The sequence below is a fragment of the Anabrus simplex genome, chromosome 7, assembly GCF_040414725.1.
Source record: "Anabrus simplex isolate iqAnaSimp1 chromosome 7, ASM4041472v1, whole genome shotgun sequence".
In the NCBI taxonomy this organism is placed as follows: Eukaryota; Metazoa; Arthropoda; class Insecta; order Orthoptera; family Tettigoniidae; genus Anabrus; species Anabrus simplex.
Genome location: NC_090271.1, coordinates 270,420,033 through 270,445,394, shown reverse-complemented (window position 1 = coordinate 270,445,394; position 25,362 = coordinate 270,420,033).

Here is a 25,362-nt window from a genome sequence, read left to right as displayed (position 1 = left end):
GCTTACTGTGGCGACGGTTTGTCGCGATCATGCCGGGCTATGTTGAAATTATCCCGTCCACACAAAACTGACACTGTATTCATTTAATATTCCTATATATCTGTATTTCTCGTATCAAAATCAAATCATGAAAGATAGAGCCTATCTCATCAGGGTACAGTATATATAAGAAAACAAAAATGTCCAATAATACTGCCTTGAGGAATTCCCCTCTTAATTATTACAGGGTCAGATAAAGCTTCGCCTACTGTAATTCTCTGAGATCTATTTTCTAGAAACATAGCCACCGATTCAGTCACTCTTTTTTGCCAAGTCCTATTGCACTCATTTTTACCAGTAGTCTTCCATGATCCACCCTATCAAATGACTTAACAGATCAATCGCGATCCAATCCGTTTGAGCTCCTGAATCCAAGATATCTGCTATAACTTGCTGGATTGCTACAAGTTGAGCTTCATGTGGAATAACCTTTCCTAAAACCGAACCGCCTTCTATGGAACCAGATATTAATTTCGCAAACATGTCTAATATAATCAGAAAGAATGCTGCCTCAAAGCTTACAAACAATGCATCTCAAACAGACTGGGCAGTAATTTTAGCTTTATATCTATCGCCCTTTCTTTTATACACAGGGGCTACTGTATAAACTCTCCAATCGTTTGGTATAGTTCCTTCATGCAAACAATAATCAAATAATTACTTCTGATATGATACTATGTTCCAACCCATTGTCTTTAGTATATTTCACAAAATCTTAACAATTCCAGCCTCTTTTCTAGTTTTCAACTTTTGTATCTTATTGTAAATGTCGTTTCTATCATAAGTAAATAATGTTAATACTTATTTAGTATTAGCGACCTCCTCAAATTGGACATTAAACCTGTAACCAACAATCTTTACATACTGCTGACTGAATACTTCTGCCTTTTGAAGATAAATGAAACATGAATATTTGTTAACCGAAGAAGTAAGTGCAACCCTGATCAGTTCATACACAACAGAATCAGGAACGAGTCTGTCTTTTGATAAGAATATCAGAGGAGAAACAATGTCTGGAACTGCTGCGAAACTTCGTTGGTCCTCTCTTACTGGCACGGGATGACTTCGAAAACTTGTGGCTCAGCAAGACAGAGCTCCGCCGAATGAGAATGGCTTGATGAGAGGTTTCTAAACAAGTGGATTGGAAGTCGAGGTATTATCTATCGCCGACCTAACAACATTCGACATTTTCTCTCGAGGCATTTTATTGGTTTTTCATTTCAAAATGCCCCTATCCAAATAAACTTGTATTTAAATTGAATTAAATTTAAACAAAAATACGTCACCTTATACATTGACGTGAATGCTCAAAACCAGGGCTACAGTAATTGCATTTTAGATTTTACCCCCTCACCCCCAACAAGCACCTTTTTAAAATTTCAAATGTCACCCTCTTTATTTTTGGAAATCATTCATTTCTTAGTACATCTCATTCATTTTTTATAATCTCGATTTTCTCTTTCATTTTCACAACCTGGATTATTGCTTTTGTTGAACCGAGCTGAATATAATCACAGAGTATTGAGCATTATTTAAAAGAACAGTTATGCTTGGGTGATTAATGATTAAAAATGGTCGATATTCTTCAAGAAAGTTTAATATCAGGTTTAATTAGATTTCATCCTATCAGTCCGAGCCACTTTGAAATTACACCCTTATATTTTAATACTTTTGAAATAGCATTAATTTGTATTAATTTGTTTTTTACCGTTATAGAAACAACCGGGATTATTATTTTTGTTGATCATAATCTGTGCTGCAGTGGTTTGATACATGATTTCCTTGAAAGTGTTTTGGTAGGAGAGGTACTATAGGATGGCCAGCAAGATCACCGGACCTGACACCTTTCAACTCTTCTTACGGGGCGTTTGTAATTAGTTACTTAAAGGCTTCACCTGACATTGTTCATGAACTGAAAAATAGAATAACCCGAGACTGTCCGCGTATATGTCAAGAAACAATTCAGAAGGTTCACGAAGAGTTCCGAAATAGGCTGTATAACTGTCTGGCAAACAATGGATCGCATATTGAGCATTTAATTTAGACAATTGAATTAATTACATACCGGTATATATTTTTCCAAAATAAAGTATGTTTTTATCCGTCTGAGATACTCATTCTTTGTTCGAATTCCAAAGCTTCCAGGTTGCCGAACTAGAGGAAACAAAAAAATGAGAACGAATTCACTAGACGAACTGAGAAAAGAATTCTGTTTCGAGAGTATCAGTTGATATTCCGTATAAGTGATGATGGACATGAGGGGATGAAATCTAAAATTTAGTTATTCATGGTTTGGAACTTCCCACTGAATACCTAAATTGACGTGCTCTTTGGTTGAAGTTGAAGTTACATTAAACAAATAATTAAAAGCCTGGGAATTTTTGAAATGGAGAATCCGTATGGTATAAACACAAGGTGATCCAACAGTAAATTTCACCTGGGACCAAGCTAACATGACGATACTTTCTAGCTGAAATATTTCTCACAAAATACAATCATCTCCTGTCGTATAAGTTCTATGAGTTTTCAACGATCATACAGACTGGAAAGTCTTTAAACGCAAAAAATGATTTACCGTTCCGACTTACTTGCCCCTGCGATGTCTCCTTCATGGCCCATATGTTATTTATTTACTTTCAGTTTTCAAAGGAGTTTATATAAACAAGGAATTATTTGTCTGAAATAATAATAATAATAATAATAATAATAATAATAATAATAATAATAATAATAATAATAGAAGCAATGATTAAGTTGGGTATAAGAAGAAGTTATGGTTAAGCCTGGGCATTTGAGATAAGCTCACTTTATCCCCGTGCTGCGTTAAGAAGAAATTGTTAGGTGCAACGTACTACTCTGAAAGCGATAAATTTTTCGTAAGAGAGTTTTTACAGCGTTACGTCAAAAGGATCCAATTAGGGAAGTCACTGAGGGAAAGCTGAGCGGAAGTCATATCTTGAGAAAAGTGGGGGAGTGATAATTATGCACGAGGGGGTAACTTAGAGTGAAGTAATAAAAAAGGAAGCTGAGTATTGTGAAAACAGGCGAGATAAAATTGGATAGAAATACAGGTTTACCCGCAAGTCTATACTCTTTTACTAATGTATGCAAGAAACTTCCTCTTTCGCGTTAATATCAACGTGTGAATATTAACTGTTCTCTCCTTGGCGGTAAACTACTTTCCAGAAGTTTATAATGGAACAGGAATCAAACAGATGACTTCTCTTTCTAGATTGAGATACATATACATAATTGCTTGTTTTGTTTTTGAGAAAAGTGGTAATAATCTATCCCGAAAAACTACTCACAAGAACTATATCAAACCAGGTTGACATTAAATCCGTCCTGAAGGAGCATAACGGTTAAACCTACCAAAAGTCTCCAGGAAAAGGCATAAAGGGCATGTGTAACAGCCGGCCCTGTGGTGTAGGGGCAGGGTGTCTGCTTCTTATGCGAAGGACTCATTTTCGATTCCTGACTAGATTACAAATATTTACCTGGATTTGAGGGCTGATTCGGGGTCCACTGAGCCCACGTGATTACAGTTGGTGAGCTATCTGACGATGAGTTAGCGGTTGCGGTCTAAAAGGGCCGACCACGTGACACTTCGTAATCTGAATGCCTTTGGCGTTAGTAGCAGACGCCTGGTAGGCCATGGCCCTTCGGGGCTGATGCACCGTGTGCGTCTAATGTGTTGTAGGCCCTATGTACTATTATAGACAATTCTATTAACGAAATAAGGGATTTATAAAGACCGTCTAGAAGATGTCTGACAAAAGATTCATTGCAACCGCAGATTGCAGACGGCTATCGGAACAACATCTACCCACTGACGCCTTTCTCACATAGGACACAAGAATGTAAGTGCCAGGTGTCTATCTTCCTCGACAAGCGTGGCCAAACTCAGCGGGTTCAGAACAGACCACACGGTTGCCACTCCATGATGAAAAGAGTGGCAATATCTTAAATGTACTGTGTGTGAGTGTAATTTCGAGGAGCAGACTTGTCCACTGACAGCCTTTACGGATGGATTAAGGGCTGCATGAAGTGATACGAAGTTATAATTATAATTTAATGCATATATGTTACACTTGTGTACAGATGTGCAAGTCACCCATGGACATCAGCTCGAAAGATTTGCACCAAGCGTCTTCGTAGGCCACTGTCACCATAGCATTCAAAATACTGTTTCATGTTATGATTTCACTCGGTGTCTGTCATGGTACATGCAACAAGATCACAGTACGAATCGTGCGCAAATGTCTGAGACACATAGTGACACTAAACCCAGACCAGGTTCTATAACTGTCCGGTGAGAGACATTTGTCGAGCCAGTCAGTTTAACATTACCAGTGTGGTCGTGGTGAATAGGTAGCACGTGTAGTACTGAGGTAAAGTTGGCATGAGTTCTGCTACTGACCGCATTCAATTGTAACCTTCCTGCAAGGTCGATGGCAACAAGTGAATGTTGCTGCCCGTGTGGAGTGACTCAGTGTGAGGTCTCCAAGGAGTGGAGAATGTTCAAGGAGACACAACGGTTGCTGTTCGACGACATATGAGAATAACACAAAGCATAACACAACTCCCAGAGGAATCAGTATTTGTTGCTTTCAGCTCATCGTAGACCCACTGCTACTCGCCTCTTCACTGTTTCAGTACCTTCGGAGGACCACCGAAGCGATTTTGTCAGATAAGACATTGAAAAATCAACTGAAAGACGTAAGACTGATATCAGGTGACTTGTGCCGAAACCTCCTCTTTTACTACACCACAGGCCATCTCGTGGGCAACAATTTATAAACATTAGCGTCAAGAAGAGTGGAAGTATACGCTATTTTCCCTTGAGGTCAACATAAGATTGCATCCTGAAAACAAGAGCACTGATGAGAGATGGATCGGACCTTCACCCTACAGCACCAACAGCTGCAAGTTGGGATAGGTGGGACCAAGATTGATCGACGTGTATCTCTATCTCCTATCCAGGGAAACATTACTGGTTTGATTACAGAGACAACATTATCCAACTTGTTGTTATAGGTTTTACACAGGAAACGGATAACAGCACATACTAAAATTTCGGCAAAATAGTCAATGTACAGACACACGGTCGTTACGATTTTATTTATATAGGTAAGGTATCTGCTCCACGTATTCCTTTTGGGCTATACCCACTGCATTTCGTCTGCAGAACCGACCGTTCATGATATCTCCCTTCTTAATCCTCCTAGCGAAAAAATGCGCATGAGGAAATTATTTAAGTAATGAATTTCCGTCAAGGTTGGTCGATTTTCAGTCAGGTTGGACTTTTATGTGTTGTGAGAGAGTAAAATCACTGTTTCGGTTCCCTATAAACCACAGACCATTCCGGAAATTTGACATTGTATAGATCCAAAATTCTACCTTTCGACAGGTGGATACTAAATATGAAGTTCAGTTGAAATATATGCGGTAGTTTTCAAGTTATAAGACACTAGCAGAAGTACCCGTTCTTCGTACGGGTTATCAGAAACTGCTTTTAGTTACTCATACTATCGATGTGACTAACTTCATTAAATAGTTATATCACTGGTGTATTAACTTAAGTACGTAGAAGTTATTTGTCATGTTTGGTATTATAGTGTATCTTTTCTTTTCTTCATGGGGCCTCTAAATATTAGTTCCTAATTAGCGTCGACCTCTAAGATCTTTTGCTACAATGTTTTTCCTTCAGTACCCCATAGATATACTTGCTACCATCACAAACCTGCAGGTTTAGTGTAAGTATACTTCCGCTAGATAGTATCACAAATATAAATATTATTGAATATATTTGTTTGATCCAACATTTCGTGACTATTACAAATGATGAAGGAAATACGCGATGCATAAAAGAAACTACTATTATTATCGGGAATTATAATTATCAGGGCTTGTCACTATCTGGAAAAAATAAACTGCTGTATAAGACGCTCAGAGCACTCCTTTGGGCGAGGATGGAAAGGGAGTAAAGTATAAAAATAATAGTCCCGGAGATCTCCGTAGTACAGCGACCAGCGGTTGCCGACGGGCCTCCGTTTTTACGTACTGGCTTAGGTTTCAGCATTTTGCGGAGTCTGTTACCTATAGTTTAAACTATTTTCTATCAAATCATGGAGTAGTGGGATCACTGTTGTTATTAGTGCCGATATTTTGGTCCACTTTTGCGATCATTGTAACCATGAAAACAACCTATATACTTGAAAAAATTCTCAACATTTATACTCAGATTCGTTATATGATGTGCGACATGAGAATTATAATTTTCGATAATTATAGTAGTTTCTTTTATGCATCGCGTATTTCCTTGATCATTTGTAATAGTTACGAAATGTCGGATCAAACAAATACATTCAATAATATTTATATTTGTGGTACTATCTAGCGGAAGTATACTTACACTAAACGTGCAGCTTTGTGAACGGAGCAGGTATATCTAGGTGGGAATGAAGGAAAAACATGGTAGCAAAAGATCTTAGAGGTCGACGCTAATTAGGAACTAATATGTAGAGGCCCCATGAAAAAATAAGAAGAAGATACACTATAATTCCAAACATGACAAATAATTCCTACGTACTTAAGTAAATACACCAGTGATATAAATATCTAATGAAGTCAGTCACACCGATAGTATGAGTAACTAAAGGCAGTTTCTGATAACCCGTGCGAAGAACGGGTACTTCTGCTAGTTGTAGATAATTTCGCTGCTGTAGAATCCTGGAGCTGATGTTGCCATGGTTACGGCAGTTAATTAGCCGATTCCTAGAGGAGGGGTAGTGTGGTGCCAATACCTCCGTAACGGTTGGTTTTAGGGTCTTAAAACATGGTTTTTGGGCCCGTGGGTCTTACCGAGTTTTGTCCTTTGCGTCAAGTGAATTAAATTGAGCTTTGTCTCGTCCTTATACGAAACAATTCGATATTTTGTCTATATTAGCCTATTATTTTTAAATCCCCCCGTACCCCACACCTCTAATTGTTTTGAAAATAAAATACAGCCCATGTTACTCACTGGCAATGTAGCTTTCTATAGGTGAAGTAATTTTTAAAATCGGTCCAGTAGTTTTTGAGTCTATTCGTTACAAACAAACAAATTTTTCCTCGTTATAATATTAGTATAGATACACAATACGCGCACACGCTCTTGAGTTTAGCTTGGTGGGGCTTTTACCGAAAAACGGTCATTAAGTTTGGTTGTGTATATTTTGAGGGAGTGCAAAATCATGGTTTCATCTCATGCAACCAAACTTAATGTAAATCAACTTCTAACCTTTTTTGCTCATGTGCATCATTTCGACACTAGGATTAATAAGGGAGATATCATTAAAGGACCGTTTTCCAGAACAAGTCGCACCAGACGTCACTCAAGAGCGGGTGCGTGTAAAGAGTACTTCTTATAACGTGAAAACTACTGGAGATATTTCAACCAAACTTCATATTTATTATTCACCTGTCCAAAGGTAGGTTTTTAGGTCATATCATGTTAAATTCCCGGAGTTGACTGGGGGTTTATAAGGAAGTGAAACAGTGATTTTACTCTCCCACAGTATATACAAGACCAACATGACTGGAAATCGATCAACCTTGATGGAAATCCATTTCTAAGACTTTTTACCCATACGCATTTTTTCGCTAGGAGGATTAAAATAAGGGAGATACCATGAACTGTCGGTTTTGCAGGATAAGTCCAGCGGACATAGCCCAAACGTTGTTGTACGTGGAGCAGATTCCCTATCTATATAAATAAAATCGTAACGACCGTGTGTCTGTGCAATGACTATTTTGTCGAAATGTTCATTCAGTTATCCGTTTCCGGTTTGTTTGTTTTTCTGCGAGTTGGCCGCGTGGTTAGGGAGCGCAGATTTGAGCTTGCATCCGGGAGACAATGGGTTCTAACTCCACCATTGGCAGCCCTGAAGATGGTTTTCTGTTGATTACTTTTTTCACACCAGGCAAATGTTGGGTATGTATCGTATATTAAGGCCAAGGTCACTTCATTGCCGCTCCTAGCCGTTACCTATTGCATCGTCGCCATAAGGTGTAGAGCAAATAGTAAATAAATAAATAAATTGGTTAAACAAAGTTTGCTTGGCAAGAGAAATTTCCCGTCCGCCTCTGTGAGGTAGTGTGTAGTGTGATTATCTGCCTCCCATGGAGGCCACGAAATATGAAAAGTGGTACGAGGGCTGGAACGGGGTCCACTCAGGTTCAATTCCCTCCTCAGCCAACCTCGAAGTGATTTTCCATGGTTTCCCTCTTCTCCTCCAGGAAAATGCAGGGATAGTACTGTGCCCTTCTCAAGGCAACAAATGCGGTGAACTTCTTCCTTCTTCTGTGCGCCGGCTGTTCCTGTAATAAATGACATTTAAATGATACTCACCGCTGCATGCAGACTCTTCTTCCTCAGTCACGGTACGTCCGATAATATCCCCGGAGATAGGCCACACGTCGATCAGGGAGTGAGGAAATGAAAAGATGGGCTAAACTAACTATAAATGACGGTACCCAAAGACTGAATAAAATTTAAATAACAAACTGATTTATTGAACAAAGTGTAAAGTGTCAAAATTGAAAATAAACTGGTAAAAAAATAAACAAAGTGAAATGAAATGAAATTTAAAAGAAAGATTTAAGATCTACTTACAATAACTCAATTATCTGCCTGATAAAACTGACTGAAAGTCGATCAAAATTTAAAATATTCCAGGTTATGTTGACACTGTCTTCATGATGATGACGTGAATAAATACGAAACTCTGGTCAGAAAACACCACCTCATTTGAAATACTGAATTGTAATGCATAGAAAAATGTCACTTAAAATAAATTAGTGTAGTTGAATAATTAATTAATTGAGTCATCAAACCAACACTGACTCGGAGGTGTTTATCAATATTTAACACATGTGACTTAGTTGGGAAAACACCCAACTTTAAAATAATCATGGACTGCACTAACCATGTGTAACAAATAAAAGACAGGATTCAAAGAAACAGCCATGAACATTGTACTCCATTTACCACGTAACCACTGCCACATTCAAACTACTCGTGGCTGAAAAGGAAATTATTGAAACATGAACCTGAGTGTTACAATCACTCATTTAATTATTTAAACTTCACCTGCATGACTGTGATAGCCTGGACTTCTTAAAATAATCCAAATGATTAGGCCAAGTGCCTCATGTTTACATTTCAAATGAAAGCGATCCTTGTACATTAAAATTTAATTTAATTTGCCGCTGACTGCGTTTCATTACGAACTCATTATTTGTGGTACCACCACTAGATGGAGGCAGATCCCATCTTATTTACCTCATTCATTGCGGCAGTTATTATACAACTGGTTTATTAAAGATCGCTTCATTTCCGAATTAAAATGTAGTGGATTTTAAAGGTTTGGTAATTACTGAATGTCTGGTATGAGCATACCACTACTATGGTTTTGACTATGTCCTAAACGATGATCTCTTATCCTAAAACATGAAATCTTGTTTACATAATTAAACTTGTTAATGGAAAAACACAGCTCCCACCAAAAAATACAGAAACCAAAACTAGCCTAACTACACCTATCTATTTACATCAATCAAATACAAATAATTCACGTATGATCAGATCCTACAAATAAGTGGTGATAAAAAGTACACAAAGAAAGAATAATAAATAAACAAATCTAGATCCCAACATCGCTGCCTGCTGAAAATAATAAGAATGAAATGCGCAAATATCGGAGTCTAAAGAAATTTTACCCCGCTACAAGTAGCAAAATATTGTGGATTTGACGGCAATCTCTAACCTCAGACTACAAATGTCTGGCCATGACGCTATTTAACCTTTGTGGACAATAATTACTTCTATTCCATGTCATCCATGACTCTACATGACTATCAAAATACACATTGATTCGTCGCTCTGCTCGCATATACCTCGTACTTTAACTAGCATATTCGCCGAGCATCTACTTTCCCTGGAACTATTTGAAACAAAATACAGGCTTCTGCCTACAATCGTAACCCATGTCGTTACGTATTTAACACTCTTGGTTAAATTATTCATCTCTCAATTCTATTTACTCATCATTATTCTCGACGTAGTACCTCATAATACGGCCTCGCTCGTATCCGTCTGGCGAAATATCTGTCGTGCACATCTCTATTTCTTACGACAGTTCATGACATGGTCCAAATATCACATTTCCATTATCAACGCAGATCATCAGGGATATTATTCACTTAGCTCGATCTCTAGATCATTCTCTGCTTCACATATCACAAAATATCAGAGCTGACTCATCAATGGCTTCCTGGCACTAACTGTTTACTAAAATGACAAGATTGCCTCTCAAAAACACGGCTATTGAAAAACATGTAACCTCAACTACACACAGAATAAATACTCGCGTCCACCAAATCGTCGCAAAATACACGGTATAAGAACTACCGGAAACGGCCATCTGAATGATGATTACACAACATAAACAAACTGAATGCGCAAGTAGCAAAGTAAGCATTAAAATCAACAAGGCGGCATCTACAAAAATCACAACTTCAACAGAAATATCGCTCAAAACCAACGTTATAATAACATGACTATTATTATTATTATTATAAAAATCGGCATTACACTCATTGAGATCTCATAACATAGCATCCTAAACTGTCAAAGTGACTTACTACAAATGATCCATAATAATTATGCAAACACATCTACGTAAAGGAAGTGCGCAAAATAACCCTAGCTCAGAGTGCAAAAATTATTATTATTATTATTATTATTATTATTATTATTATTATTATTATTATTATTATTATTATTATTATTATTATGTGAATTATTTACAATCCTATCTAACAGTCTAAGCTACATTTGATCATCGATTAGTTCACAGTCCTACATATTATATTTACACATTATTTTTGTTGTTGCTCATACCTGGGTGCTGGAGGCAGGTTGGATCACACTCCGGGCTCCGTCATGATGAATTAGAATTCCATCTTGAAGCTGATGTGGTATTCCGAATTTTCACACATGCAAACTTGATACATTTTATAAAGGCGTTACACACGTTCACATTTACATAACATACGCATTTCCTAGCACCTCAGTGAAGATTATACAACAGCACTGCATAACATCTGACGTGAAGTCGAAAGTTTTCTCTCCGCTACCTGCCTGACGCCTCCTGCTGGTCTCTCATACCCCTCTCAGTTTGTTTACTTACAGCTTACCGGTTGTTCACCTCTTCGGAACATAACAGTTTGTTCAAGGTCTTAACATCGCGGCCTTCCATTAATGAGAAGTCATTCTCCTCCCTGTCTGCTTTAACTAGTTTCTCCCCGCAACATCTCGCTTGCCATAACAGTTTATTGTAAGTGATGAAAAGCAAGCTAAAAATACAGTTTCCAATGATGTGTGGAGAAATTTTATACTGATCGTCCTCCAAAATAAAAGAATAAAATAGCTTTCCAACAAATGTCAAACTACACGTGGATTATAACGGTTCTATGCAGTTACGTGTCGCAACATGTTCCATTGTCCCTCTCGGTTGGTAATGTGAGTTCATTTAAGGCAAGTGTTGAAAAGTGTAGCTATTGCCTGTTATCTCTGCATAAGCTCAAAGTAAAGTAAAAGTTTGTTAAAGTGTTCATTTCTCGTGAAATATTACTCTCCCAAGTAAAATACATGGCTCACTCGGAATGCCAACAAGTGTCTCTGATCGCGCTCCTACCAGACTCAGAATTCATAAAAGTAAAGTTCACACAAGACTGAATTCGAAAGCTGACTCACGCTAACTGAATTAGCTGACACACTCTAAACACATTCTGAATCAACTAACCCACACACAAACACTGAAGATTCACCACTCTGCTCGCAGGTTTCGTAATCAGTTCTCCCCCCACCTCGAAAATAGTTCTGTGGAAGGGATGTGGCGTAGTAATCTAGCACTTGGGAGCGCTTTATCCTACATCCGTAGGTTAAAGCTTCACAAATTATGTACAAAATCTTCCTAATTTTGGTCTGACTTACTTGTTATATTGCGCCGTGGGAAACGATCACAGGGTAATCCACACGACGGCGCGCGTCACCGGCGTTATTTTCTTCCAGCGAATGGTTTCTTCCCGCCATGACAGTTCAATTCCTGGGCGATACTACTCTTCCGTGTGAAGTTAAAACTTTATTAATTAGCCAATAATTAATCACACCTTCGCACCGATAAATTTTCAAATATTATTAGGAAGTCAGGACACTGTTTTTCACAACTACTCCGGGCTCCAAATAGCGAAATACTGAATGTAGATTCCCGCTATGACAGGACATTCAAATTTGGAATTTTGTGATTGGCTGAGACTTTCGCGCTCTTCGCAGCATGGATGCTTCCATTTCTTCCCAAGGGTTGGTGGGTGTTATCGTTGTCTCTTTTGTCCTTCTAAGTAGGTCAGGCCTCAACGCGTGAATTTCTCGTGAGAACCAAGTAGAAAGTTGCCACTCCTAGGCGGTACCATAGACTTTATTAGATGTTAGCACTCAAGTCGGTCTATAAGCTGTTCATGCTCTGAGAAAAGTTTCGAGGATTTCCTTGCCGACTGACTGGCGCCAAAATGTTGCTTTGTGACTGCTAGCTTTCACAGCCTACTGTAATATTCCATATGCGAATTATTCAATTTTTAATTCATAAATTAATTACGTAAATTCGCTTCTGGGTGCAGTACCTAATGTAAGGCCACGGCCGCTTCCTTCCCAACAAGGGCCCTGTTCAGCATAGCAGTGAGGCCACCTGGGTGAGGTACTGGTCCTCCTGCCCAGTTTTATTCCCCGACCCAAACTCTCACGCTCCAGGACACTGCCCTTGAGGTGGTGAAGGTGAGATCCCTCGCTGTGTCTGAGGGAAAAACCAAGTCTGGAGGGTAAACGGACTAAGAAAGAAAGAAGATGAGTACTTTCCCATTAATAGCCATTTTAGCTTTCCCTTTCGATGTACTCATGTTGTACTTCCATGAAATGTTGTGCAAATTTGGACTTATTGTTGCAGGTCATATTCATTAGAGATAATTGGAGGGAAACCATTAACCTACGCACTGAAACCAATGGCAGGAAGTCGTCCTATTTCGTCTTCTTCTTTCTTTACCATCCACGTAGTATACTCCTCTGATAACGTCTATCAGGTTATTGAACGCAGTCGCACTTTATACTTCGCAACCGCTTGTAATTCAACATCAGAGTGGTCCACAAATTGTTGCTCTTGCCTTATCCGTTGGGCTCAGCTGTCCTTAAGCGTTCCCGTTCTTCGCACCCCGAGTAACTGAAGGTCAAGCACTCTTTCGGAGTTGTTTTATTCGAACACCATTAATATTACCGACCTTCCCGGGATTGAACCCACTATCTTGGAAACAATGTCCAAAAGACTGCACAACTCTGCTTGAGACATCAGGTTACTGAACTGTATTAATATCTACACATGTTTGACTCCATTGGCTAAATGACTGTACGCCGGCTTTTGGTCCAGGGGGTCCCTGATTCCATTCCCGGCCAAGTCAGCGATATTTGACTTAATTGGTTTCCTCTGGCTTGGGGGCTAGCTTAAAGGGTCTTCTTAATTCATTAGAATTCACCCTAGGTAGGGCCCAGTTCTCACGGACACGCAGTTCGCGTAAAGGCCGTCAACGCAAAAAAAAAAAAAAAAAACCTATACCAGACCTCTTCGCCATTATTATTATTAATACAATTATTATTATCTCTACTTATGAACTGCACTGTCTTTGCTATCGGCTTAATGATGTATGCACATATTCTGTACATGTTTTCGGCTACGCTAGACTGAGAAAGAACTGGTGCGAGTAACGTAGCGGCCGTGGCCTCAATCAATCAATCAATCAATCAATCAATCAATCAATCAATCAATCAATCAATCAATCAATCAATCAATCAATCAATCAATCAATCAATCAATCAATCAATCAATCAATCAATCAATCAATCAATCAATCAATCAATCAATCAATCAATCAATCAATCAATCAATCAATCAATCAATCAATCAATCAATCAATCAATCAATCAATCAATCAATCAATCAATCAATCAATCAATCAATCAATCAATCAATCAATCAATCAATCAATCAATCAATCAATCAATCAATCAATCAATCAATCAATCAATCAATCAATCAATCAATCAATCACCATTTAGGTGATCTGTCCAGGTGGCAGATCCCTATCAATTGTTTATCTACATTTCCTTAAACGTTTTGATATAACTTGGAATTTATTAAACATTACCCTTGATAATGTATTCCAATTCCTTTCTCTTCGTCCTATAAATGAATATTGGCGCTAATTTGTCTTCTTGAAATTCAACTTAATCTTCATATTATGATCATTCCAAATTTTAAACGCTTCACTAAAGTGTATTCGTCTACTAGTGTCATTCTACGCCATCTCTCCTCTGACAACTTGAAATATGCCGCTTAGTCGTGGAGCTTGTCTCGTCACTCCAAAGTCCTCCCAGTCTAAAGTTTGCAAAATTTCGTCCTGGTGAGGGTCCCGTACACTGCAGTCTTACTCTAATTGGAGTCATAAGTTATATCATGATAGATTTTTGATAGGAAACCAAAGGAAAATCTAGGCTGGGCGACTGACGTCGGGATGTGTACCCCACTATCTCTAGCAGGTACATGACCTCGTAAATTGTAATAACCTAAGTGTAAAAAAAAGAGAGAATATTACATCCGCCTAGAATGCTCATAGTATTACGTGAGTACTGACATCGTGGTTACAACCATTTTATCTTTTGGTTTACATATAATATACAGAGTCGTGGATAATTAGAGAATGTCGGAGGTTCGAAACACGGCAATTTAATTGCGTATCCGATATCGATATCTGGCAGCAATTACCTCCCACAAAGAAGCAGGGAGTACTTTGTCAGTGTTCATATTGTGGTCAGAGCTACGGCAACTTTTGGTTTACATGCAACCAGTTCCAGAGTGACGAGTCTCGTCGTATAAAATGTTGGCCAGGAAACGTGGTAGGCTTGGCAAGAACTAGTGACGATATCTTACACTTAACCCATTCCACAAGAAATCATGTAGTTTTACGTGTCTGTTGAAATTGTGATCATCGTCAAGAAAGCTCCAAAGCTCCAAGAAAGCTAGGATGCTACATGGACTGTGATACTTCTGTGATAAACCATTGAGGCCAATAATAATAATAATAATAATAATAATAATAATAATAATAATAATAATAATAATAATAATAATAATAATAATAATAATCTTGGCCCTTGACTGAATGGTCAGCGAAGTTGCCTTAGGTTCGTAGTGCCCCGGGTTCGAACTGCCGGCCAGGTCGAGGATTTTAACCTTAAATGGTTAATTTCCTGGCTCGGGGACTGGGTATTTTTACTGTCCTCAATACTTCTGAAACTCACACACCACATACAACACTAAAATAACACGCCATCTCCCATACTCAGGAGTTGCCACCCAAGGGTTTCACCACACGAAAGTATTTAATAATAATAATAATAATAATAATAATAATAATAATAATAATAATAATAATAATAATAATAATAATTAGGGCCCGGATGTTTATAACTTGTCATATTATTCTTTATATTATTTCCATAGCAAATGCAACTTAAACATGATTTTATCTACGATGACTAAAATTATGTAATTTTTAAGGGTGATATAAAATCGTATTTTGGCTCTTTTTTATCGTTTTCCTGTAACATTTTAGATAATGGTCGTATTTCCCCGTGATGTTTCGTATTTTTCTCATATTTTTATCTTTGTATTCCATTTGCACATACCTGCACATACATACTCCAGTTTTCCATGTCATCTTTCATTCCAGAAACACTCTCCAATATCAATTTATTTCATCTGTCAGTCATTAATCATTGCCCCAGAGGAGTGCGACAGGCTTCGGCAGCCGGCACAATTCCTATCCTCGCCACAAGATGGGGACTTCATTCAAAGATATATTTTGCACATCTCCTAATTATTGTTGTCTGTAATTTTTTTCCAATTATCTTTCTTAAAAAGACATATTTATGTGAATTAGGAGGGTAAGCTCTATAGAAGGGGACGGATGCTATAAAGAAACAGAATAGTTAGCCTCAATTGAACTCTAATGTATTTCAGATATGCCCCAATAACATCCTGCGATGTTGAGCGGTCATTTCCCAGTTAAAAGACAATGTTGCGTGAAAATAGAAAAGATCGTTACTATTTAAAAACTTTAAAATATATGTAACTTGCTATCGTAGTTCATTCTGATCGCCCATCAAAGCGTGACATTTATTTCATTCTCTGTAGAGTCAAGAGTTACCTCTGGATTCATTAATTAAATCAATTCAAAATATAATAAAATTAATATTATTACATATTTATTATTGACAGCCTCCGTGGTTCAGACGGCAGCGCGTCAGCCTCCCACCGCTGGGTTCCGTGGTTCAAATCCCGGTCACTTTATGTGAGATTTGTGCTGGACAAAGCGGAGGCGGGACAGATTTTTCACCGGGTACTCTGATTTCCCCTGTCATATTTCATTCCAGCAACACTCTCCAATATCATTTTATTTCATCTGTCACTAATTAATCATTGCTCCAGAGGAGTGCGACAGGCTTCGGCAGCCGGCACAATTCCTATCCTCGCCGCAAGATGGGGACTTCATTCATTCCATCCCTGACCCGGTTATTGACTGGAAAACAGGTTGTAGGTTTTCATTTTTACTCATTTATTATTTTTGAATGTTCTAGATTTTAAACGTATATTTTTAATATACCGGTAATGTTAATTTCAACAGCGGCAAGTTTTTGAAGATTCAAAAATGTTACCAACAAGTTTTTGATGTCATATTTATTGTCATATTTTAAAGCATTTTAAGTAATAAATGCTTGCATAATTCTAACATTTTCGGGTCATCATCCGGGCCCTAATAATAATAATAATAATAATAATAATAATAATAATAATAATAATAATAATAATAATAATAATGATAATGGTTTTACATCGTGCTAAACCGAGGACGTGGCCGCGCGGCTTGGTGACGTAACTACCACATTGCGTTCGGGATATAGAGGGTTCGAACCCCACTGTCGGCAACCCTGATGATGGTTCTCCGTGGCTTCCCCACTTTCACACCAGTTAAATGCTGGGAATGAACCTTAATTAAGGCCACGGTCGCTTCGTTCCCACTCCAAACCCTTTCCTATCCATCCGTTGCTATATAGACCTGTCTGTGTCGGTACGACGTAAAAGCAAACTGAATCATCATACTAACTACTTTTATGGTTTTTAGTAACATCCGGGTGCCTGAATTTCGTCCCGCAGGAGTTCTGTTACATGCCAATAATTCTACCAACACTAGGATGACTTATTTGAGCACCTCTAAATACAACCGGACTGAGCCGGGATCAAACCCATGAACTTGATCTGAAAAGGCCAACGTTCCACCGACTGAGCTATGTACTCTGTTTTTCTGTGTGAATGAACAACAGAAATATAAACGATTGTTATATTAGAAACCCACGAGAATGTCCTGTAATAGAGAAACCATATTTAACTTCATAATGAAGTCTAAAACAATGAAGGTAGATATGATTTCACTCCCCTGTCATGTATTTGAGACTTTCTTGCTGAATATTTAACTGAAATGAAGTTTCAGAGCAAACCAATTACGTAATTGGTGATGTCTCTTCACTAATAACACTTTGAAATTCTTCGTCGCGGAACGACTCGTCGTTCAAGGGTCACTTGAGTCAGCAAAGCTTACGGAAGATGACACGCTATAGGCTGTGCAGAAAACATTCGCCTGTCCTCTCTGTTAAAGAAGACCTTAAGATCAGAATTAAGGGGATCACTCATATTCTGGAGCAGTCTGTCTTTATAATCTATCGTTGTTTCTTATTTTATTTGCCACATTACGTACAGTGATATTAAGTACCGGTATTTCTTTACTTCGTACAATGTATTGTTGACATCTGACTTATAGGTAGCGTCTAGTAATGTACAGAAAACATTGTCTTCTCTATATTCGACTGGTTTCTGGTAAAGTAAACTGGATACAAATGACCTGCATCCTGATGATATAGGAGTTTGGAAAATCTGAAAATTCGGTCACCTGAATACAACTAAATTCATTTTGATTTTATACATACAGTAAATACATAAATGCTTACATCTTCGTTGTATACTGCTATTCTTATTAAGTACTCAGTTTGCTTCATCCGGAAGGACGTGCGTTCGATTCCCAGTCAGGAACTCAAAACATTTAAGAAACTAGATTTCCACTTCCGGGGGTGCACATGGACCTGAGGTTCACTTGGCCTACACTAAAAATGAGTACCAGGTTAATCCCTGCCGGGCTGAGTGGCTCAGACGGTTAAGGCGCTGGCCTTCTAACCCCAACTTGGCAGGTTCGATCCTGGCTCAGTCCGGTGGTATTTGAAGGTGCTCAAATACGACAGCCCCGTGTCGGTAGATTTACTGGCACGTAAAAGAACTCCTGCGGGACTAAATTCCGGCACCTCGGCGTCTCAGAAGACTTTAAAAGTAGTTAGTGGGACGTAAAGCAAATAACATTATTATTATTATTATTATTATTATTATTATTATTATTATTATTATTATTATTATTATTATTATTATTATTATTATTATTATTATTATTTAGGTTAATCCCTGGGAGAAAAGACGCTCCGGAATGGAGCTAACAACTCTATCTTACTAACTGCCGAGGTTCCAGATAGTGGAAGCCTTTACCTTCCACCCATCCCAGGGCCTTCATTGAGATAAATTTGCTTTTCTATGGAGCCGCTGTTAACCCTATACCTACCTTCCCAATGTTTTAGAAGAGAGTATAACAATTGTCTTCTTCGTTTTTATATCTTCACTTCTCCTTCCGTCCATGATGAATTTCAGTATTCACCAAGGTAATGTATCACCATTCATCCGTCAGCCACACTTACTTCCTGGAACAAAGTCATTTCATAAGTACTGCTTCAATGATCGATATGATCCTTACTCTCTATCCCTCCTTCTATTGTTCCCACTAATACACACAACCAATTGCTGTCACTACTTTCATGTCTATTTTCCATAGATCATAAACAAGATTTTATCAGTCCACTCATCTTTCACATCTTTTTCCCCGTTGGTACAGTGTCTGCAATACATATTTAATTACAACACCTAATACCGCCGACTGCCGAATCCTCACAAATAATAGAAATAATATCTAGCCTAATGTGTCTCTGCACGGAAATGTTCACGGTGGTTTTGAAGAATCAGAAAAGTTCGTTGTACAATGTGTACGTAGAGGAATTGCTATTTGTTTGATTCTAGCTATCATAATTATGTTGAGTGTAATACACCAGAGCTGTGAACAATGCTTGCCTTTGCCGTCCCTCGCAACACCCAGACGTGATCATCACGAAGTACCTGCACCAAATTATTTAAAAATAATTACAACACCTGAATCCTTATTATACACAAATGTTGCTGAACATTTAACTTTTATCACACATTTATTCTACGACAATGTACAATGCCAATAAGAAGATGGTGCAGTAATAATTAGTCAATTAAGTTTCGTACTAGTGAAGATAATAACAGGCTATCAGTTATGCGATTTAATATTTTTCAGATTTTATTTAAACAGTTTAATTTCGTTCGTATGTTTTTCTGTTTTGTAGTCGAATACATTGTTATAAGTGACACTTCTGTATCGGTTATACAGTGTAGTTTTGCGGTTACTTAAAAATGAAACCAATCTTCATAACGAACAACTATGTAGTGTACGGCTGGCATCTCAGCTGCTTGGCCGGTAAACTATGGAGACAGTCAAATAAAACCTATTAAACATTATTATTTTTTTATAATCTTACAATATTGAAAAATCCCTTTGTTTATATTATTTGACAATATTAGTCATTCATAGGTTTTACATTTTATTTGAGAGGGCCCGAATTTTCTAAAATAACGTCTTCCTTCATACTTTCTTTACACTTCTGAACAGTCATCTCATAAGACAGCTGCAGAAAGGACCACAAGGTACGTAATTATCGTCAAAATACGGTTTATTTAGTCCTAGGGTGAATACAAATTATATACAATTGACACAAGACAAAATTAAACTTGAAAGTCCGTGCTTTCCAGCCATTTTATTAAATTTGTAGAGAGACTGAACAAGTCATCTGGAAATCCACAGTATGAATGAAAAAGGGCAGCGTTGGAAGAGGAATTTAATCGTTTGTACTTCTAAACAGTATTCGCACATTGGTGAGCTCATCCAACCCCATTTGTACAGAAAACGGTAATGTTCATTCCTTAGTCTGTTGAGACGACACCAAAGGTATAAACGTTTTGGCTCCTTAATGGGATCAAGACGTTGGGCATTTGTTCCCAATGTTTCTAATGACCACTCCTTCTTCCAAAAATCATTCACGCTAAATCTGTTTCCCCGCGATGACACTGGCTGGTCTTCTGGATCGCAATCGTTGCTGTGAGGGATGGCAGAATTCCTGATGCAGTGGTAAAGAAGGTAATGCGAAGATTTTCTTACCTCCCTAAGAAGAGCTTGATTCCATCTCAGGCGTGGTGGAGGGATATGACTTAACACAGGTAACCAGTTGATTTCACAGTCTCGGTGATGCAACGCATTGTGACATTTAGTTTTGTATCAAAATACGGTAATGCGATCTATGAATTGTCCGTCGTCTGAATTGAGCATGTGATGAACAACGACAAAAAATATTACAGCGCCCGACTAAACTCGAAAGCGGAGAAGAGTGCATTGCTTGAAATCCGAGTTAACTCGTTTTCCGAACAGCGGGAGATATGTTGACTTACGAGTTAACTCGAGCCTGGGATTAGAAAGGTTGTTGGAAAACTTTAGTCCAACTCGACCAAAGATTCCAAGCTCAGAAGATGAATTATTATTTTCTAAATTATTAATTTAAATAAAACACTGTGTATTCTATCTTCTGATCTTCGAGTCTCGTTTCTTAGTTCTGCAGAAGTAAAAGGAATATTGCCATATTATATTTATTTTTCTTGTTTAAATCTCTGTCTTCGTTACTGTAGACGTCTCCACGAGCGGTACAATATTTGTTGTACGACCTACTTTAGCAGTCTGCGACTAGCAATAAATGTCCTCTGTTATAGCTGCAGAGAAGCAATTTCGAAACATTTAGCGCGATAGCGCCATAAAGATTCAGAGATGTTTAACACGTCTGCAAATTAATAATAAGGCTTCTAATGTTTGCCAGCACAGCAAAACTTCACAGTGATTCTAGATTATCGCCGTGATGATTACTGCTGGGCAAAACATCAAGTTTTTAAGTCAGTGAATAGGAGAATATTTAAACACCTCCTAATTCTCTCAGATTTCTTTCCTGGTAGGTATTAACCCACACATGATGAGGTTAACTAGACAGGGTAAATACAGTGCATACATTCATACTTATTACCGAGACATTTTAAAATCTGATCAATAACATACAACACGATTATTATTATTATTATTATTATTATTATTATTATTATTATTATTATTATTATTATTATTATTATTATTATTATTATTATTATTATTATTATTATTATTATTATTAAGATTAGCATCAGATTGGACAAAAGCAGTAATTGCACCTATCTATAAGCAACGTAACAAGAAGGTTGCAACAACTATCGAGGCATTTCATTGATTAGTATGTACACGGCAAAGTATTCACTGGCATTATGGAAAGGGGGGGGGGGGGGTTGCGATAAGTGGTTAAGAAGAAGTTAGATGAAAACCAGTGTGGTTTCAGACCACAGAAGAGCTGTCAGGATCAGATTTCCAATATGCGCCAGGTAATTGAAAAATGCTACGAGAGGAATAGACAGCTGTGTTTATGATTCGTAGATGTAGAGAAAGCGTATGACAGGGTACCGAGTAAAAAAGTGATCGGCACACTGGGGGACTATGGAATTAACACTCCCGCATGGCGTTACAGCCCTTGAAGGGCCTCGGCCTACCAAGCGACCGCTGCTCAGCCCGAAGGACTGCAGATTACGAGGTGTCGTGTGGTCAGCACGGAGAATCCTTTCGGCCGTAATTCTTGGCTTTCTAGACCGGGTCCGCTACCACACCGTAAGATAGCTCCTCAATTCTGATCACGTAGGCTGATTGGACCTCGAACCAGTCCTCAGGTCCAGATAAAATTCCCTAACCCGGCCGGGAATCAAACCCGGAGCCTCCGGATAAGAGGGAAGCACGCTACCCCTACACCACGGGGCCGGTAGATTTCTAAAATCAATCAAAGGCATGTATGTTGACAATTGGGCTTCAGTCAGAATTGATGCTAGAACGAGTTCTTTTTTCACGGTACTTACAGGTGTTAAAAAAAGGCTGTAATCTTTCACCTTTGCTGTTCGTAGTTTACATGGATCATCTGCTGAAATGTATAAAGTGGCAGGGAAGGATTCAGTTAGGTAGAAATGTAGTAAGCAGTCTGGCCTGTGATGACGACTTGGTCTTGATCTTAATGGCAGATCGTGCCGAAAGCCTGCAGTCTAATATATTGGTACTTGAAAATAGCTGCAATGAATATGGTACGAAAATTAGCCTTTCGAAGACTAAACTGATATTAGTAGGTATAAAAATTCAACAGAATTGAATGTCAGATTGGTGATACAAAACTGGAACAGGTAGATAATTTCAAGTACTTAGGTTGTGTGTTCTTCCAGGATGGTAATTTAGTAAGTGAGATTGAATCAAGGTGTAGTAAAGCTAATGCAGTGAGCTCACAGTTGCGATCAACAGCGTTCTGTAAGAAGGAAGTCAGCTCCCGGACGAAAGTATCTTTACATCGGTCTGTTTCAGACCAACATTGCATTACGGGAGCGAAAGCTGGGTGGACTCAGGATATGTTATTCATTAGAAGTAATTGACATTAACGTAGCGAGAATGATTGCTGGTACAAACATGTGAGAACAATGGCAGGTGGGTACTCGGAACGTGAAGATAAAAGCTAAGTTAGGAATGAATTCGATTGATGAAGTTGTACGCAGAAAACGGCTTCGGCGGTGGGGTCGTGTGATGCGAATGGAGGAGGATAGTTCCTCAGGAGAATAATGGACTCTGTTATGGAGGGTAAGAGAAGTAGAAGGAGAACAAGACGACGATGTTTAGACTCAGTTGCTAACCATTTAAAGATAAGAGGTATAGAACTAAATTAAGCCACAGCACTAGTTGCAAATAGAGGATCGTGGCGACGTTTAGTAAATTCACAGTAGCTGCACACTGAACACTGAAAAATATAACGGTCTATAATGATAATATATGTATATTATTATATATAATTCGCTGGGACCATCAAGGGCCACTTTAAGTCTTGCTGCAATTGACACTGAACTTGGACTTCTTTAGAGCCCAAATATCCCTAATACTTTGTTGAGTGGGCCTGCTTACGCTCCTCTGTCCAAGGGGCACCGTTTCTTCTCTTCGGTTGCTCGTCTCACTTTAGCCCGTTCCTCAATATTTTCTTGACGAAGCGATCTCTCTTAAGGGCGTCTTCAGCCGAGATATGTAGCATTTGCAGGTCTTCTTTAGTATTTCTAAACCAGGGAATTGTGGTTTTTTGGTTTGAATAAAAAAAAGTGAAAGATTAGTTTTCTTCCGTCTATTCTTTTCAGATGACCGTAAAATCATGCCCACCTTTTTCTGATTGTGTCGGTAATTTTCTCTATTTTGCTGTAGACTTCCTCGTTGGATCTCTTTTGATGGATTCTATTTCTGTACTTTGATTCCAAGATTCCTCTCACAATTTTGTGCTCTTTTTCCCCCAGTTCTTCAAGGAGTCCTTTGTTGACATTTAGAGCCAGGGTTTCGGCTGCATATAGAACTACTGGCTTCAGAACTGTTTCCTGGTGACGTATCTTGTTGTTTTTGGAAAGGCATTTTTTGTTGTAGACTGTGCGGGATGTTTGGTAGGCTATTTTCAGTTTGCGTACTCGCTCCTGAAGTGCTTCTTTGTCCAGTCCATTTTTCATGATGATCTCACCCAGGTATTTGAATTTATCTACTCGGGTGATGTCCCCGTATTTTGTATGGAGTTTTGTTGGGGCCTCTTTGATGTTAGTAATTAATTCTGTTTTCTCAAACGATATCTGCAGACCAGTTTGTTCGGCAATTTCCTTCAACATTTCAACTTGAGCTCTAGCGGTTTCTATGACTTTTGAGAGAACAGCAATATTATCGGTATATGCTGAACAGTCTGTTGTGATCCCCTTGGATTTGTTTTCTATTCTTAATGGACTGTAGTTGCTTTCCTGTAATCTCACCCGCCAGGTTCTGATGATCTTTTCAAAAACGCAGTTGAAGAGTATCGGGGATAGCCCATCACCTTGTCGGACTCCTGTTTTGATGTCAAAGGAATGTGAGAGACATCCGTGGAACTTCACCTTGGATTTTGTGTCGGTTAGGGTGGCTCTAATTAATGCCAACAGTTTCAAATCCACTCCAAATTCATATATATTTAGCAAGACTTCCCGCTCAATGGACTCGTACGCTTTCTTGAGTCCACAAAGACAGACACATACTGCTTGGACCTTAGTGTACAATGTATGATAATCGTTTTGAGAATTTGGATCTGTTCGGCTGTTGAGCGACCTTTTCTGAACCCTCCCTGTTATTCACCTATTTGATGTTCGACTTGTGCTTCCAAACACTCCAGGATGGCAAGTGAAGGAATTTTGTAAGTCACGGGTAGCAAAAATATTCCTCTGTAGTTGTTGATGTTCTTCATGCTGCCTTCTTTGTGTAATGGATGAATCAAAGCTATTTTCCAATCTTCGCGTAGAGTCTCCTTGTTCCAAATTTCTTCTATTTGCTTTTGCAAGATATCAAGTGATTCCTCTGGGGCATATTTCCATAGTTCTGCCGCTACTGAGTCTTCCCCCGGCGCTTTGTTATTTTTGAGACGGGCAATGTGGCGCTTGATTTCATCTCTGTCGGGTGGTCTGGAATCTGGGTACCTGAGTAAGGGTTCCTTGGTTTGCGCTTGAAGGCTCTGTAGTACTCTCTGCTTACATTCCTCTTAAAGTTTTGTTCTATCTTTTCAATGACAGATTTTTCGTATTTACGTTTCTCAGTTCTGAACACCCAAGCTGCTTGGGCACGTTGGGTTGTGTAGGTTTCCCAATCATTTTCTGATTTCGTAGAGTAGTACTGTTTCCACGCATTAAATCTTTCTTTGAGGACTGATTCGCAGGTACCATTCCACCAGGCATGCTTTTTGCTTCTATTGAT